Below are 22,494 nucleotides of genomic sequence, written 5' to 3' on the forward strand. Positions count from 1 at the left end.
ACTGCCCTCTTTATTCCATGGGCTGCCATATTGATGACAAGCCTACCATGCGGTACTTTATCAAACGCCTTTTGAAAGTCCAGAGACACCACATCAGCTGTACTGTCCTCATGTACCCTCTCTGTGACCTCATCAAAAAACTCTATCAGGTTAGTTAAACACGATTTGCCTTTAACAAATCCGTGCTGACTTTCCCTAATCAATTCACCCTCGTCCAAGTGACTGTTAATTCTGTCCCGGATTATCGTTTCTTACTTCCCTCAGCAACCTGGGATGCATCCCATCTGGACCGGGTTACTTATCTACTTTAAGTACAGCTAGCCTTTCAATTACCTCTTCTTTACCAATTTTTAGCCCATCCAGTACCTCAACTATATCTTCCTTTATTGAGATTCTGGCAGCATTTTCTTCCTTGGTAAAGACAGATGTAATGTATTCATTTTGTACCTGGGCCATCCCCTCTGCCTCCAAGAGTAGATCTCCTTTATGGTCCCTAATCAGGCCCACCCCTCCTCTTATTACACGTTTACTGCTTACATGCCTGTAGAAGACTTTGGGATTCCCTTTTATGTTGGCCACAGTCAGAGCGGGATGTTCTTGTACAGAATGTCTGCTATGCGCAGGCGGCCCTCCACCACCTCCTTAACCTCGGTGATGGTGAATTGACGTCCTCGCAGCAGAATCCCCAGGCCCGAGGATTGACTATCGTTGATTCCCGACCAGTTCGACTGCCCGTGGGTCCAAATGCGTGACCACTGTCGGTAGTTGCTAAGGTGCGGGATCACACACTCCTGCAAGAACAGCATGTCCTCCTTGACCCTCGATAGGTCGTTCAGAGTTGCAGCACACCGTGTAGTAGCTTTAATACTACACACGTTTAAGGATGCAATTTTGAAAGCCATTTTAAAAATACAAACGACAACCATTAACGTCTTCCAATTGCATCAGTCCAGGTTCAACGTTACCGTCCATTTCCAACCCTCGGGCCAGATGTTGCATTGGTGTCATGTGCAGGAACTTCTGGACAGTCCTTGGGCTGACGACATAGGCCTGCCCTCCTTTGGGAGAGCGTCTGCGTTCGGCGGTCAACAGCGGGATTTCTTGTGGTGGTATGTCCGTCACTTCTGCGGCCAAGTCCAACTCCTCGGCCTTTGCTGCTTGTGCGTTCGCCGTGACTGTCGTGCTGCTCCTAGTGTTCCGGATTTGGGGTGCGTTGGATGCGTCCCTGCTCCCGGTGTCCCAGAGCGGGGTGTTACTGTTCCCGAGTCACTGAAGCTGGAGCGTGCTGTCTGTGTCACTTCTCCCGGTGCCCCAGAGCGGGATGTTACTGCTCCCGAGTCCCTGGAGCTGGAGCGTGCTGTCTGTGTCTCTTCTCACTGTTGCGTTTTGCAACTTCCTTCGATGAAGGCGGGGTCTCCCCCCTTTTTCCTGTTCATCAGCCGAGGAGCAGCCGCTCTTGTCCATTGAGGACTCGAAGCTCCTTTTGCTGCCGGTCCCGCCTTTGGCGTCAGTTCCCTTGATCCGACAGGACTTCCTCTTTTTCTTTTTCTGTCTGTTCCATCCTTCTTCCGCCCCTGGTTCACCTTCCATCGGCTCAGGGAGAGTCTCGGGGTTGAGTGTCGGGGCTTGGTTGGTTTTCTTGACGCTCCCTGCCTTTTCCTTTTCCTCCTCTTGGTCTTTGGCTTTTTCACGGGAGTCGCCGAAGTGGGGGTAGGGGTCTGACCTCCATTGGTGCAGCCACGACTGCGGCTTTCCTCACCTGCGTGGCCTGCCCTCCTGTCAGTCCAGTGCCTGTTGTCCATCTTGCTGCAGTTTCTACAGATCACCACCTTGCAGGAGGCCGCCTCGTGCCCGGGTTTGCCGCAGGAGCGACACACTCTGGGCTGCCCAAGGTACACCGCACACCCACGACTCGTCCCAATCACGAAGCTTGAGGGGAGGTGAGTGATGTTTCCCGGGCCATTCACACTCAGCGTCGCCGTGATGCTCCTCTCGTTGGTCCAGATCACGAACATTACCTCGATGTTGATGCTCCAGTCCGCGCCATCCACGTTTCTCCTGAGGAATGTCAGCACATCCATGACGGGCACATGTGTGTTGAACATGTGGACCGTCAGCGGCCCTTCCTTCCCCAGTGGGGGTGTGAAGAGAGGCTCCTCAGTGTGAAGTGACAGCGGCCCTTCCTTCCCCAGTGGGAGTGTGAAGAGCGGCTCCTCAGTGTGAAGTGACAGCGGCCCTTCCTTCCCCAGTGGGAGTGTGAAGAGAGGCTCCTCAGTATGAAGTGACAGCGGCCCTTCCTTCCCCAGTGGGAGTGTGAAGAGCGGCTCCTCAGTGTGAAGTGTCAGCGGCCCTTCCTGCCCCAGTGGGAGTGTGAAGAGCGGCTCCTCAGTGTGAAGTGACAGCGGCCCTTCCTTCCCCAGTGAGAGTGTGAAGAGCGGCTCCTCAGTGTGAAGTGACAGCGGCCCTTCCTTCCCCAGTGGGAGTGTGAAGAGCGGCTCCTCAGTGTGAAGTGACAGCGGCCCTTCCTTCCCCAGTGAGAGTGTGAAGAGCGGCTCCTCAGTGTGAAGTGACAGCGGCCCTTCCTTCCCCAGTGGGAGTGTGAAGAGCGGCTCCTCAGTGTGAAGTGACAGCGGCCCTTCCTTCCCCAGTGAGAGTGTGAAGAGCGGCTCCTCAGTGTGAGGTGACAGCGGCCCTTCCTTCCCCAGTGGGAGTGTGAAGAGCGGCTCCTCAGTGTGAAGTGACAGCGGCCCTTCCTTCCCCAGTGGGAGTGTGAAGAGCGGCTCCTCAGTGAGAAGTGACAGCGGCCCTTCCTTCCCCAGTGAGAGTGTGAAGAGCGGCTCCTCAGTGTGAAGTGACAGCGGCCCTTCCTTCCCCAGTGGGAGTGTGAAGAGCGGCTCCTCAGTGTGAAGTGACAGCGGCCCTTCCTTCCCCAGTGGGAGTGTGAAGAGCGGCTCCTCAGTGTGAAGTGACAGCGGCCCTTCCTTCCCCAGTGGGAGTGTGAAGAGCGGCTCCTCAGTGTGAAGTGACAGCGGCCCTTCCTTCCCCAGTGGGAGTGTGAAGAGCGGCTCCTCAGTGTGAGGTGACAGCGGCCCTTCCTTCCCCAGTGGGAGTGTGAAGAGCGGCTCCTCAGTGTGAAGTGACAGCGGCCCTTCCTTCCCCAGTGAGAGTGTGAAGAGCGGCTCCTCAGTGTGAAGTGAGAGCGGCTCTTCCTTCCCCAGTGGGAGTGTGAAGAGCGGCTCCTCAGTGTGAAGTGACAGCGGCCCTTCCTTCCCCAGTGAGAGTGTGAAGAGCGGCTCCTCAGTGTGAAGTGACAGCGGCCCTTCCTTCCCCAGTGGGAGTGTGAAGAGCGGCTCCTCAGTGTGAAGTGACAGCGGCCCTTCCTTCCCCAGTGGGAGTGTGAAGAGCGGCTCCTCAGTGTGAAGTGACAGCGGCCCTTCCTTCCCCAGTGGGAGTGTGAAGAGCGGCTCCTCAGTGAGAAGTGACAGCGGCCCTTCCTTCCCCAGTGGGAGTGTGAAGAGCGGCTCCTCAGTGTGAAGTGACAGCGGCCCTTCCTTCCCCAGTGGGGGTGTGAAGAGCGGCTCCTCAGTGTGAAGTGACAGCGGCCCTTCCTTCCCCAGTGAGAGTGTGAAGAGCGGCTCCTCAGTGTGAAGTGACAGCGGCCCTTCCTTCCCCAGCGGGAGTGTGAAGAGCGGCTCCTCAGTGTGAAGTGACAGCGGCCCTTCCTTCCCCAGCGGGAGTGTGAAGAGCGGCTCCTCAGTGTGAAGTGACAGCGGACCTTCCTTCCACAGTGAGAGTGTGAAGAGCGGCTCCTCAGTGTGAAGTGACAGCGGCCCTTCCTTCCCCAGTGGGAGTGTGAAGAGCGGCTCCTCAGTGTGAAGTGACAGCGGCCCTTCCTTCCCCAGTGGGAGTGTGAAGAGCGGCTCCTCAGTGAGAAGTGACAGCGGCCCTTCCTTCCCCAGTGGGAGTGTGAAGAGCGGCTCCTCAGTGTGAAGTGACAGCGGCCCTTCCTTCCCCAGTGGGAGTGTGAAGAGCGGCTCCTCAGTGTGAAGTGACAGCGGCCCTTCCTTCCCCAGTGGGAGTGTGAAGAGCGGCTCCTCAGTGTGAAGTGACAGCGGCCCTTCCTTCCCCAGTGGGAGTGTGAAGAGCGGCTCCTCAGTGTGAAGTGACAGCGGCCCTTCCTTCCCCAGTGAGAGTGTGAAGAGCGGCTCCTCAGTGTGAAGTGACAGCGGCCCTTCCTTCCCCAGTGGGAGTGTGAAGAGCGGCTCCTCAGTGTGAAGTGACAGCGGCCCTTCCTTCCCCAGTGGGAGTGTGAAGAGCGGCTCCTCAGTGTGAAGTGACAGCGGCCCTTCCTTCCCCAGTGGGAGTGTGAAGAGAGGCTCCTCAGTATGAAGTGACAGCGGCCCTTCCTTCCCCAGTGGGAGTGTGAAGAGCGGCTCCTCAGTGTGAAGTGTCAGCGGCCCTTCCTTCCCCAGTGGGAGTGTGAAGAGCGGCTCCTCAGTGTGAAGTGACAGCGGCCCTTCCTTCCCCAGTGAGAGTGTGAAGAGCGGCTCCTCAGTGTGAAGTGACAGCGGCCCTTCCTTCCCCAGTGGGAGTGTGAAGAGCGGCTCCTCAGTGTGAAGTGACAGCGGCCCTTCCTTCCCCAGTGAGAGTGTGAAGAGCGGCTCCTCAGTGTGAAGTGACAGCGGCCCTTCCTTCCCCAGTGGGAGTGTGAAGAGCGGCTCCTCAGTGTGAAGTGACAGCGGCCCTTCCTTCCCCAGTGAGAGTGTGAAGAGCGGCTCCTCAGTGTGAGGTGACAGCGGCCCTTCCTTCCCCAGTGGGAGTGTGAAGAGCGGCTCCTCAGTGTGAAGTGACAGCGGCCCTTCCTTCCCCAGTGGGAGTGTGAAGAGCGGCTCCTCAGTGAGAAGTGACAGCGGCCCTTCCTTCCCCAGTGGGAGTGTGAAGAGCGGCTCCTCAGTGTGAAGTGACAGCGGCCCTTCCTTCCCCAGTGGGGGTGTGAAGAGCGGCTCCTCAGTGTGAAGTGACAGCGGCCCTTCCTTCCCCAGTGAGAGTGTGAAGAGCGGCTCCTCAGTGTGAAGTGACAGCGGCCCTTCCTTCCCCAGCGGGAGTGTGAAGAGCGGCTCCTCAGTGTGAAGTGACAGCGGCCCTTCCTTCCCCAGCGGGAGTGTGAAGAGCGGCTCCTCAGTGTGAAGTGACAGCGGACCTTCCTTCCACAGTGAGAGTGTGAAGAGCGGCTCCTCAGTGTGAAGTGACAGCGGCCCTTCCTTCCCCAGTGGGAGTGTGAAGAGCGGCTCCTCAGTGTGAAGTGACAGCGGCCCTTCCTTCCCCAGTGGGAGTGTGAAGAGCGGCTCCTCAGTGAGAAGTGACAGCGGCCCTTCCTTCCCCAGTGGGAGTGTGAAGAGCGGCTCCTCAGTGTGAAGTGACAGCGGCCCTTCCTTCCCCAGTGGGAGTGTGAAGAGCGGCTCCTCAGTGTGAAGTGACAGCGGCCCTTCCTTCCCCAGTGGGAGTGTGAAGAGCGGCTCCTCAGTGTGAAGTGACAGCGGCCCTTCCTTCCCCAGTGGGAGTGTGAAGAGCGGCTCCTCAGTGTGAAGTGACAGCGGCCCTTCCTTCCCCAGTGAGAGTGTGAAGAGCGGCTCCTCAGTGTGAAGTGACAGCGGCCCTTCCTTCCCCAGTGGGAGTGTGAAGAGCGGCTCCTCAGTGTGAAGTGACAGCGGCCCTTCCTTCCCCAGTGGGAGTGTGAAGAGCGGCTCCTCAGTGTGAAGTGACAGCGGCCCTTCCTTCCCCAGTGGGAGTGTGAAGAGAGGCTCCTCAGTATGAAGTGACAGCGGCCCTTCCTTCCCCAGTGGGAGTGTGAAGAGCGGCTCCTCAGTGTGAAGTGTCAGCGGCCCTTCCTTCCCCAGTGGGAGTGTGAAGAGCGGCTCCTCAGTGTGAAGTGACAGCGGCCCTTCCTTCCCCAGTGAGAGTGTGAAGAGCGGCTCCTCAGTGTGAAGTGACAGCGGCCCTTCCTTCCCCAGTGGGAGTGTGAAGAGCGGCTCCTCAGTGTGAAGTGACAGCGGCCCTTCCTTCCCCAGTGAGAGTGTGAAGAGCGGCTCCTCAGTGTGAAGTGACAGCGGCCCTTCCTTCCCCAGTGGGAGTGTGAAGAGCGGCTCCTCAGTGTGAAGTGACAGCGGCCCTTCCTTCCCCAGTGAGAGTGTGAAGAGCGGCTCCTCAGTGTGAGGTGACAGCGGCCCTTCCTTCCCCAGTGGGAGTGTGAAGAGCGGCTCCTCAGTGTGAAGTGACAGCGGCCCTTCCTTCCCCAGTGGGAGTGAGAAGAGCGGCTCCTCAGTGAGAAGTGACAGCGGCCCTTCCTTCCCCAGTGAGAGTGTGAAGAGCGGCTCCTCAGTGTGAAGTGACAGCGGCCCTTCCTTCCCCAGTGGGAGTGTGAAGAGCGGCTCCTCAGTGTGAAGTGACAGCGGCCCTTCCTTCCCCAGTGGGAGTGCGAAGAGCGGCTCCTCAGTGTGAAGTGACAGCGGCCCTTCCTTCCCCAGTGGGAGTGTGAAGAGCGGCTCCTCAGTGTGAAGTGACAGCGGCCCTTCCTTCCCCAGTGGGAGTGTGAAGAGCGGCTCCTCAGTGTGAGGTGACAGCGGCCCTTCCTTCCCCAGTGGGAGTGTGAAGAGCGGCTCCTCAGTGTGAAGTGACAGCGGCCCTTCCTTCCCCAGTGAGAGTGTGAAGAGCGGCTCCTCAGTGTGAAGTGAGAGCGGCCCTTCCTTCCCCAGTGGGAGTGTGAAGAGCGGCTCCTCAGTGTGAAGTGACAGCGGCCCTTCCTTCCCCAGTGAGAGTGTGAAGAGCGGCTCCTCAGTGTGAAGTGACAGCGGCCCTTCCTTCCCCAGTGGGAGTGTGAAGAGCGGCTCCTCAGTGTGAAGTGACAGCGGCCCTTCCTTCCCCAGTGGGAGTGTGAAGAGCGGCTCCTCAGTGTGAAGTGACAGCGGCCCTTCCTTCCCCAGTGGGAGTGTGAAGAGCGGCTCCTCAGTGTGAAGTGACAGCGGCCCTTCCTTCCCCAGTGGGAGTGTGAAGAGCGGCTCCTCAGTGTGAAGTGACAGCGGCCCTTCCTTCCCCAGTGGGGGTGTGAAGAGCGGCTCCTCAGTGTGAAGTGACAGCGGCCCTTCCTTCCCCAGTGAGAGTGTGAAGAGCGGCTCCTCAGTGTGAAGTGACAGCGGCCCTTCCTTCCCCAGTGGGAGTGTGAAGAGCGGCTCCTCAGTGTGAAGTGACAGCGGCCCTTCCTTCCCCAGTGGGAGTGTGAAGAGCGGCTCCTCAGTGTGAAGTGACAGCGGCCCTTCCTTCCACAGTGAGAGTGTGAAGAGCGGCTCCTCAGTGTGAAGTGACAGCGGCCCTTCCTTCCCCAGTGGGAGTGTGAAGAGCGGCTCCTCAGTGTGAAGTGACAGCGGCCCTTCCTTCCCCAGTGGGAGTGTGAAGAGCGGCTCCTCAGTGAGAAGAGACAGCGGCCCTTCCTTCCCCAGTGAGAGTGTGAAGAGCGGCTCCTCAGTGTGAAGTGACAGCGGCCCTTCCTTCCCCAGTGGGAGTGTGAAGAGCGGCTCCTCAGTGAGAAGTGACAGCGGCCCTTCCTTCCCCAGTGGGAGTGTGAAGAGCGGCTCCTCAGTGTGAAGTGACAGCGGCCCTTCCTTCCCCAGTGGGAGTGTGAAGAGCGGCTCCTCAGTGTGAAGTGACAGCGGCCCTTCCTTCCCCAGTGGGAGTGTGAAGAGCGGCTCCTCAGTGTGATGTGACAGCGGCCCTTCCTTCCCCAGTGGGAGTGTGAAGAGCGGCTCCTCAGTGTGAAGTGACAGCGGCCCTTCCTTCCCCAGTGGGAGTGTGAAGAGCGGCTCCTCAGTGTGAAGTGACAGCGGCCCTTCCTTCCCCAGTGAGAGTGTGAAGAGCGGCTCCTCAGTGTGAAGTGACAGCGGCCCTTCCTTCCCCAGTGGGAGTGTGAAGAGCGGCTCCTCAGTGTGAAGTGACAGCGGCCCTTCCTTCCCCAGTGGGAGTGTGAAGAGCGGCTCCTCAGTGTGAAGTGACAGCGGCCCTTCCTTCCCCAGTCGGAGTGTGAAGAGTGGCTCCTCAGTGTGAAGTGACAGCGGCCCTTCCTTCCCCAGTCGGAGTGTGAAGAGCGGCTCCTCAGTGTGAAGTGACAGCGGCCCTTCCTTCCCCAGTGGGAGTGTGAAGAGCGGCTCCTCAGTGTGAAGTGACAGCGGCCCTTCCTTCCCCAGTGAGAGTGTGAAGAGCGGCTCCTCAGTGTGAAGTGACAGCGGCCCTTCCTTCCCCAGTGGAAGTGTGAAGAGCGGCTCCTCAGTGTGAAGTGACAGCGGCCCTTCCTTCCCCAGTGGGAGTGTGAAGAGCGGCTCCTCAGTGTGAAGTGACAGCGGCCCTTCCTTCCCCAGTGGGAGTGTGAAGAGCGGCTCCTCAGTGTGAAGTGACAGCGGCCCTTCCTTCCCCAGTGAGAGTGTGAAGAGCGGCTCCTCAGTGTGAAGTGACAGCGGCCCTTCATTCCCCAGTGAGAGTGTGAAGAGCGGCTCCTCAGTGTGAAGTGACAGCGGCCCTTCCTTCCCCAGTGGGAGTGTGAAGAGCGGCTCCTCAGTGTGAAGTGACAGCGGCCCTTCCTTCCCCAGTGGGAGTGTGAAGAGCGGCTCCTCAGTGTGAAGTGACAGCGGCCCTTCCTTCCCCAGTGGGAGTGTGAAGAGCGGCTCCTCAGTGTGAAGTGACAGCGGCCCTTCCTTCCCCAGTGGGAGTGTGAAGAGCGGCTCCTCAGTGTGAAGTGACAGCGGCCCTTCCTTCCCCAGTGGGAGTGTGAAGAGCGGCTCCTCAGTGTGAAGTGACAGCGGCCCTTCCTTCCCCAGTGGGAGTGTGAAGAGCGGCTCCTCAGTGTGAAGTGACAGCGGCCCTTCCTTCCCCAGTGGGAGTGTGAAGAGCGGTGTGTGTGATAGATGGATAGATAGATCGATAGATAGAGAGACAGATAGATAGATAGTTAAATAGATGGATGGAGAGATAGATGGATAGAGAGATATATAGGTAGATAGATGGATAGAGAGAAATATGGATAGAGAGATCGATGGATAGATAGATGGCGAGATGGATAGATAGATAGATACATTTAAAGCAGTGGAGAGACAACAATACATACGAATCAGTCGAAGTAGATTTATATTGATTTTTAATAAGGTGAAAATAACAATGGATATAGTTGAAAGAGATAAAGAAACATAAAATTAGTGGAAAGAGAGCACGATAGACAGATTTATAATTAGAGACAGAGTTAGAGATTGGCAGAAGGAGCGATGGAGAAGTGGAGTAAGTTGGAACATTGGGGGCGGGGAGTGGGTGCAGGAATAGTCCGTCTTTTTGTGATAGTTTAATTGAAATATATTGATTCAATTGAGGATCAATTAGCAATGGGCAGCTACAAATTGCCCGGTACAAACTCAAATACCCCTCGCCCCAATAAAGCTATGCTGGTAAAGAAACAACTCTATTTGCACCCAAACTGAACGGCAACAAATCAGCAAAGGTTACTTGAAAGGCATCTCGTTATGAGCTTCAGATTGAATGGACTGGGGATGTTGTACTGAATTAGGCCGACCATGGAAGGCCCTGCAGTGATACTACATATCACGTGTTTCTCTGTTCTAATGTTGAGAAAAGACTCGAAATTAATTGAATACAACTGCAGTTCCTGAACGGGACTTTCTCCTTCACCTTAATATCCTCCAAACAGATCCGCCGCCTCTCAAAGTCAACCTACTTGACCTGTTCGGACTTTGACATTTGAGTTAATAATTAGTTTTGGGGTACATCGGAACATCGGAAGAGGAGTAGGCCAATCAACCCCTCGTGCCTGCTCCACCATTTGATAAGGTCATGGCTGATCTGTGATCTAACTCCACATACCTGCCTTTAGCCCATATCCCTTCATACCTTTGGTGGCCAAAAAGCTATCTATCTCAGATTTAAATTTAGCAATTGAGCTAGTATCAATTTTCCGTTTGCAGAAGAGAGTTCCAAACTTCTACCACCCTTTGTGTGTAGTACTGTGTTAGTTTGAGGTGCTGGATTCTTTTGAGGAACACTCTTGGTTTGAGGTGCTGTAATTGTTTGAGGAACACTCTTGGTTTGAGGTGCTGTAATTGTTTGAGGAACACTATTCGTTTGAGGTGCTGTGATTGTTTAAGGAACACTATTACTTTGAGGTGCTGTATTTGTTTGAGGAACACTATTAGTTTGAGGTGCTGTATTTGTTTAGGTCCAGTATTAGTTTGACGTGCTGTATTTGTTTGAGGACCACTAATAGTTTGAAGTGCTGTATTTATTTAGGTCCAGTATTAGTTTGGGGTACTGTATTTGTTTGAGGAACACTATTAGTTTGAGGTGCGGTATTTGTTTGAGGACCACTAATAGTTTGAAGTGCTGTATTTGTTTAGGTCCAGTATTAGTTTGGGGTACTGTATTAGTTTGTGGAACACTATTAGTTTGAGGTGCGGTATTTGTTTGAGGAACACTATTAGTTTGAAGTGCTGTATTGTTTGAGGAACACTATTAGTTTGAGGTGCGGTATTTGTTTGAGTTCCTGTATTAATTCGAAGTACAGTATTGGTTTAAGGTGCTGTATTAGTTTGAGGTGCTGTATTAATTCGAGATACGGTATCAGTTTGAGGTACTGTATTTGTTTGAAGTACTGTATTAATTCGAGGTACAGTATTAGTTTGAGGTGCTGCGTTAGTTTGAGGTGCTGTATTAGTTTGAGATGCTGTACTAATTTGAGGTAATATATTAGTTTGAGGTACTGTATTAGCCTGAGGTGCTGTATCAGTTTGAGGTGTTCTTTGGTTTGAGGTGTTGTATTAGCTTGAGGTGCTCTATTAGTTTGAGGTGCTGTATTAGTTTGAGGTGTTGTAGTAGTTTGTGGTATTATATTAGTTTCAGAATCTGTATCAGTTTGAGGTGCTGTATTAGATTAAGGTGTTGTATTCGTTTGAGGTACTGTATTAGTTTGAGGTACTTTATTAGTTTGAGATGCTGTATTAGATTGAGATGCTGTATGAGTTTGAGGTATTATATTAGTTTCAGGTTCTGTATCGGTTTGAGGTACTGTATTAGTTTAAGGTGTTGTATTTGTTGGAGGTAGTGTATTAGTTTGAGGTACTTTATTAGTTTGAGACGATGTATTAGCTTGAGGTATTATATTAGTTTCAGATTCTCTATCCGTTTGAGGTACTGTATTAGTTTGAGGTACTGTTTAATTTGAGAAGCTCTATCAATTTGAGGTGTTATATTAGTTGGGGTATCTGTATTGTGAGGAAAGAGTTAGTCTTTATATTGAAGTAATATTAACCTTTTGCTTTTGACTCTTAAGTAAGGAAGTATAAATCTCTGTTGGGAGAATTAAACTACAATCATAAGACAGATTTGCTTCATTTGATATGCATGCATATGATTAATACAGAGACTAGTAGATTCTGAAGTCCAGAAATTCTTTGATTTTAGCTGATATCATTATACTCGTAAGTTTAATTATTCTTTCGATATAAACAATTCTCTGACCATCATAACAAGGCCTTTAAATCATTCAGAGCTGGTGTGTATGTGTGTCAGGCAGCATTGTGTGCTATTCGTCTTACCAGCTTCACAGGGAAGCAGGAGAGGTGTGACATCTGTATAATTGCTACGTATCATTCCAAGCTGACGGAGCGGGAAAGGGCTGTACTGGTGAGAGATAAACACCATTCTGCTTTCTGGTCAATGGGCAAGGCCATATGTTTTAACTAACAAGTTCAAAAGTTATAGTTATAATTAATGTCTAAAGCAGAACACCTGGCTGTGTGGAAGGAGCCTGTTTGCACCACAAGGCGACATCTAGTGGAGGAGTGTAGTTAGGTGATGAGGGAAGTGATACTCTGATAACATCGGAAATGCTGGAAACCCTCAGCAGATCAGGCAGCATCTGTGGAGAGAGAAACAGAGTTAATGTTTCAGGTCAATGACCTTTCATCAGAACCAAGTTGGGCAGTTGTGTTAGGTAATAGTATGAAACATGGGAATTGTTTCACTCATGTGGGGTGATTTGGAGACTTTTCAGTCTTTGGAAGTTCAAGATCAAAAGTAAAATAAGGGCTTCTCCGGGATTTGAACCAGGACCTCTTATATATTTGGATTAATAACCACAAAGCGAGAATCAACCCCTGGATGAACCAGCCCACTGATACAAAACAATGCACTCAAGAGTCAGCTATCGTAAAACACTTTTTGGTGGCTATCCTTGATAAGCAATTATGAGTACAGGTTGCAAAGACTAGACTTGCATTCTCTTGAGTATAGAATATTAAGAGGTGATCTAATTGAGGTGTTCAAGATGATTAAAGGATTTGACAGGGCAGATAGAGACTATTTCCACTGGTGGGGAGAGTCCAGAACAAGGGTGTGTAACGTTAAAATTAGAGCTGGGCCGTTCAGGGGTAATGTCAGGAAGCACTTCTTCACACAAAGGGGAGTGGAAATCTGGAACTCTCTCCCCTAAAAAGCTGTTGAGGCTGGGGGTCAATTGAAAATTTCAAAACTGAGATTGATAGATTTTGGGGCTAATTCGGGAGTTTAATGACTTTGACATTTTTTTCCCTGTCACTTGTATAGTTTCGATCGATGAAATGTTCGTGAAAAGTGTCAGTGTAAAGAGAGTCAGCAGGTCATGTTTTCCATTGACACTTCCTTCAGACCTGAGACCGAAAAGTTTGTCGTTTTCATAGTGTAGCGGTTATCGTGTTCACCAGTTACATGCAGAAAATGCCCGATTTGATCTCGGAGGGAAGCATTTTGTTGTGATTTGCTCCCCATAAACCTCCAGGGTCGAGTTTCTTCAAGTGTGAAAGGGGATACAAACCTTTTTAAATTTAACAGCGGCTGCACCGGATTCCTGGTATAATAAGCACGAAACATTTTTAAGCAGACTCCTAAAATACATAATGTAAAATGGGAAGGGATAAAAGTTCATGAAATGCAAAGCGCAAAGATTTATTAACGTTTCAATTGTCAGTTCGCAAACAAGTTAGCATTTCCTTCAGTGTGTAACAGAACGTATGAATGGTGATTGAAAAGAACAATAAGTGTCTCACAGACTTGAATTATTTTTGTGCAATGAACTATTCCCAACCACAAGGGAACACTGCATCAATCATATATATTTAAGTAAGTAATAAGTATATATAAATATATAATCAATGCCATCAGTTAACCTCGTGGCGCAACGATAGCGCATTTGACGCCAAATCAGAAAGCTGCGTGTCCAAATCACGTCGAAGTTACTATTTATCTTCCCATTCATAGGAGCCTGGATCATTTGGGAATTAATGCTTTTTAACAATAAACGGAAGTTTGGACACTAGTTCTGCGGTGCCAGGGAGGGAAGCGTCCTTTCAAAATAAACTACTGGTAGCGGTGAGCAAGTTAAGGCACAGCAGGTGTTGGGACAAGTGAGTGAACCGTCTTAGTTCAGTTGGTTGTTGCTTAAACGCCCGGGTGCTTGATTCTGACACATTGATGGGCCCGACAGACAAGGAAGTAGCAGTGTCCTCAGGCTTGGCTAGCTCAGTCGGTAGAGGCATTCACCTCAGGATCGTGGGTGCTAGTTTCAACTTTTATGCTGCACTCATGAGCGGACCCCAGCGCTCCATTTTCGCTGAAATGGAGAATTTCTCGGCCACCTTTTTCTTGATATCACAATTGCTGGCGTGCGAGTGAAAAGGGCCCTCCTCTTCACTGTGAGTGCAAGAGACAAGTCTGTAGGTACCGCGTGGCGTCCAATGAATGTCAAAGCTTTGAAAGAAGAGTTAGCGATTCAGGTACACAAACCTCGCTGGTGGATAATCAATGTTTTTGTCAAAGGTTCCAGCCTTGCCTTCATCTCTTGCCCTTTGCAAGGCACTTTTTCCGGTTTAAATGTACAAACTGGGTGAGTTGGTGATCGGGGGGACTGCAGGAGACTCAGCGGCCCCGGGTGAGACACAGAAAAATCCGCCCAAGCCCTGTCCCAATGTACGTTTGTGGAAGTAAACACGGGAGGGGACGGTGTGACGTTCCAGTCAAACCTCCTGTCCGGGAACGCCTCGATTTTAAAATTCTCATCCTTGCTTTCAAATCCCACCATGGCCCTCGCCCCACCCTACCTCTGTAACCTACAACCCTCCCAGATCATGTGGCGACAAGGGCAGGTCAGAGCATGGGTATTCAGCGGCGAGTGACTCAGCTCCTGACTCCCCAAAGCCTTTCCACCATTCACAAGGCACAAGTCAGGAGTGGATGAGTGCAGCTCCAACAACACTCAAGAAGCTCGACACCATCCAAGACAAAGTAGCCCGCTTGATTGGCACCCCATCCACCACCCTAAACATTCATTCCCTTCACCACTGGCGCACTGTGGCTGCAGTGTGTACCATCCACAGGATGCACTGCAGCTGCAGCAACTCGCCAAGGCTTCTTCGACAGCACCTCACAAACCAGCGACCTCTACCACCTAGAAGGACAAGGGCAGCAGACACATGGGAACAACACCACCTGCACGTTCCCCTCCAAGTCACACACCATCCTGACTTGGAAATATATCGGCCGTTCCTTCATCGTCGCTGGAACTCACTACATAACAGCACATGGACTGCATCGGTTCAAGAAGGCGGCTCAACACCACCTTCTAAAGGGCATTTCGGGATGGGCACTAAATGCCGGCCTCGCCAACGACGTCCACATCCCATGAACGAATAAAAACAATCTCTGTGCTCCTCCAATTCTGGCCTCTTGCGCATCCCCGATTTTAATCGCTCCAACATTGGCGGCCGTGCCTTCAGCTGCCGAGGCCCGAAGCTCTGGAATTCCCTCCCTAAACCTCTCCGCCTCTCTCTCCTTTAACACATACCTTAAAACCTAACTCTCCGACTCAGCTTTTGGTCACCTGTCCCAATATCTCCTTATGTGGCTTAGTGTCAAGTTTTGTTTAATAACGCTCCTGTGAAGCACCTTGTGACGTTTTACTACGTTAAAGGCGCTATATAAATGCAGGTTGTGTCCTCTGGTTATCGACCCTCCTGCCAATGGAAACAACTACTCCCCATCCATTCTATCAAAATCCCCTCATAATTTGCACACCTCTATTAAATCTCCCCTTCACCTCTTTTTGCTCGAAGGAGAACAATCCCAGCTTGTCCAGTCTCTCCACATAACCCATCCCCGGACACGATGGAAGGCGGAGGGTTGAAACCAGGTTTGCAAATTATTGCCAGTCGGGAGCTGGACAAATCGAAAGGAACCGAAATGACAAACAGCTTTGTGAATCTGTCGATACGCTTTGGGAAACAGAATTGGAGACAAATAAAGGACTGACCAGACAGGCGGCCAAGACGCAGCTGAGTCGGCATGTTCCCCTGGAACAGTTACTCTGATGCTGTATTTGAAATTAAGAGGTCGGAGCCATTTAAAGCGCTCCCAGTTGCTGCAGATTAGGGATCAAAACCTGACATCAGCGCAAGAACGCTCACAACACTTCATCTTTATTTGTTCATGGGATGTGGGCGCCGCGTCGCTGGCGAGGCCGGTATTTATTACCCATCCCGAATTGCCCTTGAGAAGGTGGTGATGAGCCGCCTTCTTGAACCGCTGCAGTCAGTGTGGCGAAGGTTCTCCCACAGTGCTCCTTCGTCACAGACAAAGCACCGCTGGGCGCGCCGGTTGCAGGAGAGCCGGTTGGCGGTGATATCGATGCTGTGAGCGAGACCAGACCGTTTCCATGTTTCCACAAACAATGTCCCATCCTTTGTTTCTGGAAAAGGAACACTGATGGTGGACAATTGCATTTCTGTGGCTGCAACATGTAACTTTGGCTAGGTGACACGCTGCTTTAGTGTATCTTGCAAGACAGTCTAGCTGACGGTCTCTGTGGTGCAATCGGTTAGCGCATTTGGTTATTAATCAAAAAGTTGGTGGTTCGCGACCACCCAAAAACAAAAATTGCACCTTTTTCTTCCCACTTTCGGATTCATTGCCTCATTCTGATCGCCCTGAAGGCGGTGCCAGGTTTTAATTCCTGATCTGCAGTAAATGGGAGCACTTTAAATGACTCCGATCTCTTAATCTCATTTCAAGTTTTCTAATGTGTGATTTGGCTGCAAGAAAACACTCTGTGAACAACGTCATCTGAACATGCCTGATTCGCCATAATTTACACTGCGGTCGGATATCAGGCACATGAAAAAAGAACAGTGAAATGTTTGTGTGAGCGCGATGCTCTGAGATTCCCTGCCTGACCAACGCCACCGATCCTTCTCTGCAGCCTTCCGAAATACAGCGCAGTAAATGTATCTCTGTGAAATGAGATCCTGGACAATGATACGGAAATTAGTTTGGCTGAGGGTTTATGTCCCTAACATGGCGCTTGAGCCGTCAGGTTTCCGTAGTGTAGTGGTTATCACGTTTGCCTCACACGCGAAAAGTCCCTGGTTCGAAACCAGGCGGAAGCATTTTAAAACCTTGTTCCCATTAAAAATGAGTGAATATTTAACGATTCACACTGCTGATTCAATGTGAACAAAGTCCATATCTCCCAGCCCTGTTATTGCAGTTCGCTGCAAGCAGGCAACGAAAGCCAGTGTCATGTTGGGGGTGAAGGCTGCTTCCAATCCTGTCTCACACCACGTGGGACCTGGCGGAGATTTGATAAACCCTATCGATTCAACCAAGGTGGGATAAATGAATCGGTGTTTGAGAAACATTCATATGTACAATAAAAATCCAGGACTCCAGATCAAAAGGCTGCGTGTTCACATCACATCGGGGTCAGTGTTTCTTTCACCGCTCACATGACACTGGATAATCCCAGAATGAAGGTTTTAATTGCTTTTTCAACAAAAAGAAACAGAAGTTTGGTCAAAACCCTGACTCAGTGCCTACCCAGTGGCAGGGAGGGAAGCGACTAATACTCTCGTTTATTTCATGCAACAAACTGACACGAATATTGGTATTGATTCAAAATCGACCTGCAGATGGACACACAGAAAAAAGACAACCACAGAAACAGACAGCAACTACTTGCATATATATATAGCGCCTTTAACGTGGTTAGACGATTTTAGCTCGGTAAACTTGCTTCAGCTCTCTGAAATGTACTTGTCCATCCTTCAGAGGTGACGGGAAATATAATTTTTGCCTTTCGAAAAAAGACGCGAAAAGCAGAGACATGTTTTGTTTTCAACACGGCTGGTGAAATGGCCGGACTATCATAAATTAGGAGTCGCCTTTGAAACACTTAAAGGCGACGACCTAAAAATCACATCGTGCAAATTAAAAATCACGGTTACTATTTATTTAGGTATTGAAAGAAATAACAATAAACATATCAGTCAGCGTCCGTAGTGAGACGGTGTCGAACTTGTTTGCTGCGAAATTCACCGCTGGGCTAAAGCTGACGCCGTTTAAGGGACGCGAACCCACTCAATGTCAAGGATGGGTTCATAACCAACAGGTCCCGTCATCGTCAAACACCTGCCTTCTTGTTCAATAGAGGGAGCAGAGGCGTGTACATCATCAGACGCCAGCAACTTTAAGAAATGGAACAGATAAAGGCACAGATGCAAGTTCCAAATCTTTTCAATGCAAAGTTATTTCACTTTATTTAAAGTGCCGTGAGGCTGAAAACGGGTCCCAGGTGATTGGCGTTCACTCGTGACTTGTTTTTCAGTGTTTGTCCATCAGGTTTGCAATTCAATTTGTATTGGATATTGAAGATATTTCAGGATGATTGCACAACATACCATGTGTAAAGCAACCATCTTGATAACTTCAATCATCACACACTCTACATCGACGCTGCAGAGGCCCCAGCACCCCTTTCAATATTGTTTTTCTTAACTCACAGTTTTCAAAAGGGAATTGGATAAACGCTTGAATGGAAACTTTTTCAGGGCTATGGGGAAACAGCAGGCGAGTGGGACGACCAGGACAGCTCTTTCAGAGAGCTGGCACACGCACGATGGGCAGAGAGAAACTATTTCCGCTGGTCGAGGATTCTAGGACTTGGGGGCACAGTCTAAAAAATAGAGGCAGACCTTTCAGGAGTGAGATTAGAAAACGCTTCTACATACAAAGGGTATGTTCCGATGCTCCTATGTTCCTATTATATTATTAATATAGAATTCCGACAGGCATTTGATAAGGTGCCACACAAGAGACTGTTGGCAAAAATGAAAGCGCATGGAACTTGAGGCAACGTATTGACATGGGTAGAGAATTGGTTTGGAGATAGGAGACAGAGAGTAGTGATAATGGGTACATACTCCAATTGGCAGGATGGGACTAGTGGTGTCCCCCAGGGATCTGTAACTCGGGTCTCAGCTTGTCACCATATTTATCAATGACTTTGATGAAGGAATAGAGAGTCGTATATCCAAGTTTGCTGATGACACTAAGTTAGGTGGGACAGTGAGTCGTGTGGATGCGATTGGAAAGTTGCAAAGGGACATTGATAGATTAAGTGAGTGGGCAAAACTATGGCAGATGGAGTTCAATGTGGGGTAATCCACTTTGGACCGATGTTCAGGGTATTTTCCAAATGGTAAGAAGCTCGGAACTGTGGAGAAGCAGAGAGAATTAACGGTTCTTTTGCATAAATCAGTAAAAGCTAACGGACGGGTCCAAAAATAATTTAAAAGGCGAACGGAATGTTAGCCTTTATCTCAGGGGGCTGGAATATGAAGAAGTGGAAGTTATGTTCCAGTTATATAAAGCTCTGGTTAGACTGCGTCTGGAGTAACTGCGTTCAGTTTTGGACACTGCACCTCAGGAAGGATAGATTGGCCTTGGAGCGGGTGCAGAGCAGATTCACCAGAATGTTACCGGGGCTAAAAAGGTTAATTTATGAGGACAGGCTGCATCGACTGGGCTCATATTCCCTCGAGTATAGAAGATTGAGGGGCGGTCTGAGCGAGGTGTTTAACATGTTTAAATGATTCGATAGAATTGAGAGAGAGAATCAATTTCCTCTGGGGAATCAAGAACGAGGGGGACATAACCTTAAAATTAGAACCATGCCATTCAGGTTCGAAATCAGGAAGCACTTTTTTACACAAAGGGCAGTAGAAGTCTGGAACTCTGTCCTCCAAAAGACTGTGGATGCTGGGGGTCAATTGAAGCTTTCAAGACTGAGATCGATCGATTTTGTTGGGTAAGGGTATCGAGGGATAGGGAGAAAGGCGGGGAAATGAAGTTGAGGAACAGATCATCTATGATCTAATTGAAGGGCGGAACAGGTTCAAGGGGCTGAATGGCCTCCTCCTATTCCCAATGGAAATGTTGAGAATATGGTTTGTTGAGGCTGTGACGTCAGGGTCAACCCTGTCCAAACAAGGCAGGTCACATTTGGGAGTTTAATAACTTTGAAATGAACATAACTGGAACATAACTTCCACTTCTTTATATTCCCGCCCCCTGAGATAAAGCCGAACATTCCGTTAGCCTTTTAAATTATTCTTTTGTGACTTGTGCAACTTCGATCAATTGAATAGTTGTGAAAGAGAATCAATGCAGTCATTCGAACTTCTGTCTGATAACCAAAACCGAAGTTTCTGTAGTGTAGCGGTTGTCAGGTTCGCTTTACACGTGAAAAGTCCACGGTTCAATCTCGGACAGCTGCATTATGTTGGGGCAAATTTATTTTTTCTCTGTGAAATAGCCGGTCCTGTTAAATTTAACACAAATTCGTGGTCTCACGAGCACTGAACATTATAAACCGAGCCCTTAAAAATACAGTGTGTAAAATGAGAAGGGATAAAAAGTTCATCGCACAAAAGAAATTATTAAAGTTTTCCAACTTCCCTCAGTAGCCTTTCATTCTGGAAAATAACGTTATCGGTTAATTAATGGTGATGAAAACAATGGTTGTTTTTTTTCTTCCCACAGACTTTGAGTTAGTTCATGCGACAAGTGTTCAAAAGTTACTTCCCTGACCGGGAATCGAACCCGGGCCGCGGCGGTGAGAGCGCCGAATCCTAACCACTAGACCACCAGGGAGCTCTGTTAGTTGGTTTATCAGGTGTAATATGGATTTCGCTTTCTCTGTGATTCAGCTTTTAATTCTTTCTAGCTCCCGATTGCGGATATTCCCGTGATTAAATAGGAATGAAGTACAATAGGCTCAGGAAAACCCGGGGAGGTGGCATCCCGCTCACCGAGCCTTTCCAGCAGCATTTATCTTACCAAGGACTGGAGTGAGTGAAACTTTCTCTGGGGGGTCTCAATGTGCAAAGGGTGGCGAGTGAAGAAATAATTTATCAGTCAGGATGGCAGAGCGGTCTAAGCCGCTGCGTTCAGGTCGCAGTCTCTTTCGGAGGCGTGGGTTCGAATCCCACTTCTCACATCAGTTATTTTGACTCCTATTTTATTTGTTGCTTGAGCTGCGGTTGATTTTTCGGCCCAGTTGATTTGCTTTTCCTGCAATAAGCAATCCGGTCTCGATCCACTGCAAGTTTTGACGCCAAGCGGCTCAACTCCAAACCGAGCTTTAAACGAAAATATGCTTTAAACACAAGGCAACAACTATAGAGAGAACTATAGAACAGCCCATATCCCTTCATACCTTCGGTTGGCAAAAAGCTATCGATCTCAGATTTAAAATTAGAAATTAAGCAAATATCAATTGCAGTTCGGGGAAGAGAGTCCCAAACTTCTTCCATCCTTTGTGTGTACAAGTGTTTTCTAATCTCAATCCTGAAAGATCTGGCTCTAATTTTTGGACTGTGCCCCCTCGTCCAAGAATCCCCAAACAGCGGAAATAGTTTCTCTCTATCCACAAAATGTCAATGACACGGTCAATGAAAGGTACAGTTCACGAAGGTGGCTCACCAGCACCTTCTCAAGATCAATTAGGGATGTGCAATAAATGCTGACCTTGCCATTGACACCCACATCCCATGAATGAAGACAAAAGTCGCCTGCATGGCCGAGTAATTTCCTGCTGCTAAACGGCGGGAAGAATGAAACCATCGGCTTCAGTCCTTTGAACGAACTGTATACACTTGCCGTCGAGCTCAATCCCCACTTGGTCCTCTGCCCCGAATATCCACTGCATCAGAAAATCCTCCATAACATAGAATCACAGCAGGGAAACATCACAGAAGGAGGCCATTCGGCACATCGTGCCTGTGCCAACTCTTTGAAAGAGCTATCCAATTAGACCCACTCCCCTTCCCTTTCTCCATAGCCCTGCAAAATTTTCCCCTTCAAGTATTTATCCTGTTCCCCTTTGAATATTATTATTGAATCTGTTTCCACCACCCTTTCAGGCAGTGCATTCCAGATCATGGCAACTCGCTGCGTTAAACAATTCTCCTCATCTCACCCCTGTTGCCAATTACCTTAAATCTGTGTCCTCTGGTCACCTCCTTTCTGGCACTGGAAATAGTTTCTCCTTTTTTATTCTTTCAAAACCTTTCATGATTTTGAACACCTCTGTTAAATCTCCCATTAGCCTTCTTTGCTCGAAGGAGAACAACCCCAGATTCTCCCGTCTCTCCACCTCACTGAATTCCCTCATCCCTGGCACCATTCCAGTAAATCACCTCTGCACCCTCTCCAAGGCCTTGACATCCTTCCTAAAGTGTGGTGGGCAGAATTGTGTGGTGGCCAGCTGGGCCTAACAAGTGATTTATAAAGGTTTAGCATAAGTTCCTTGCTTTTGTACTCTCGGCTTCCATGAATAAAGTCAACGATTCCGAATTCTTTTTTTTATAATCTATTCAAGTTGTCCTGCCACCTTCAAAGATTTATGTACGTATACCCCCAGGTCTCTCTATTCCTGCAGCCCCTTTAAAATTGCACCATTTAGTTCAAAGAACTGGCACAGGCACGATGGGCCGAATGGCCCCCTGTGTTTCTATGATTCTATGTTTTTGATTACCCCTCTATGAAGCTCTTTGTGATATCCCCCAGAAGTGGGAGTCAGCAGTTCACTTTCTCCCTTTACACTTCCATCTGACCTGGGCTAGACTAAATACATTTTTCGTGGTGTAATGGCGTCACACACGAAAAACTCCCGGTTTAATCCCGGGTCAGAAACAATTTGCTGGAACTTGCTCCTCACAAACTTCCAGGCGCGAGCTTTCTCTCGTGTGAATTGGGCTGCAATCCTTTCACATTCAACAACGGCTGCACCAGATTCCTGGTCTCATCACCACTGAACACTTTTAAGCAGACTCCTAAAATAAAGTGCGTAAAATGAGAAGGGATGAAAGTCAGAAAAGTGAGCCTCGTTTCGACAGTCACTCGGCAAACTTGTTAGCATTTCGTTCAGTGCGAAACAGAAAGTTGTGGGTTTATTAATGGTAATTAAAAGAATCATCTCAGAGACTTGAAACAGTTTCTCCTTGTTTGCTCTCTCAAAACTTTTCATAATTTTGAATACCTCTATCAAATCTCCCCTTAACCTTCTCTGCTCTATGGGGATAA

At 49.6% G+C, this 22,494-nt stretch overlaps 2 non-coding genes across 2 annotated transcripts; one reads left to right on the plus strand and one right to left on the minus strand.

Annotated features, from left to right (window-relative positions):
- The first annotated feature begins 16,444 nt into the window (after positions 1 to 16,444).
- trnav-cac (transfer RNA valine (anticodon CAC)) lies at positions 16,445 to 16,517 on the plus strand. The gene has a single exon. It is a non-coding gene; the product is annotated as a tRNA-Val (tRNA).
- Positions 16,518 to 19,989: 3,472 nt separating this feature from the next.
- On the minus strand, positions 19,990 to 20,061 carry trnae-cuc (transfer RNA glutamic acid (anticodon CUC)). The gene has a single exon. It is a non-coding gene; the product is annotated as a tRNA-Glu (tRNA).
- Between the last annotated feature and the right edge of the window lie 2,433 nt (positions 20,062 to 22,494).

This window comes from Heptranchias perlo, unplaced genomic scaffold (genome assembly GCF_035084215.1).
Source record: "Heptranchias perlo isolate sHepPer1 unplaced genomic scaffold, sHepPer1.hap1 HAP1_SCAFFOLD_52, whole genome shotgun sequence".
Taxonomy (NCBI): Eukaryota; Metazoa; Chordata; class Chondrichthyes; order Hexanchiformes; family Hexanchidae; genus Heptranchias; species Heptranchias perlo.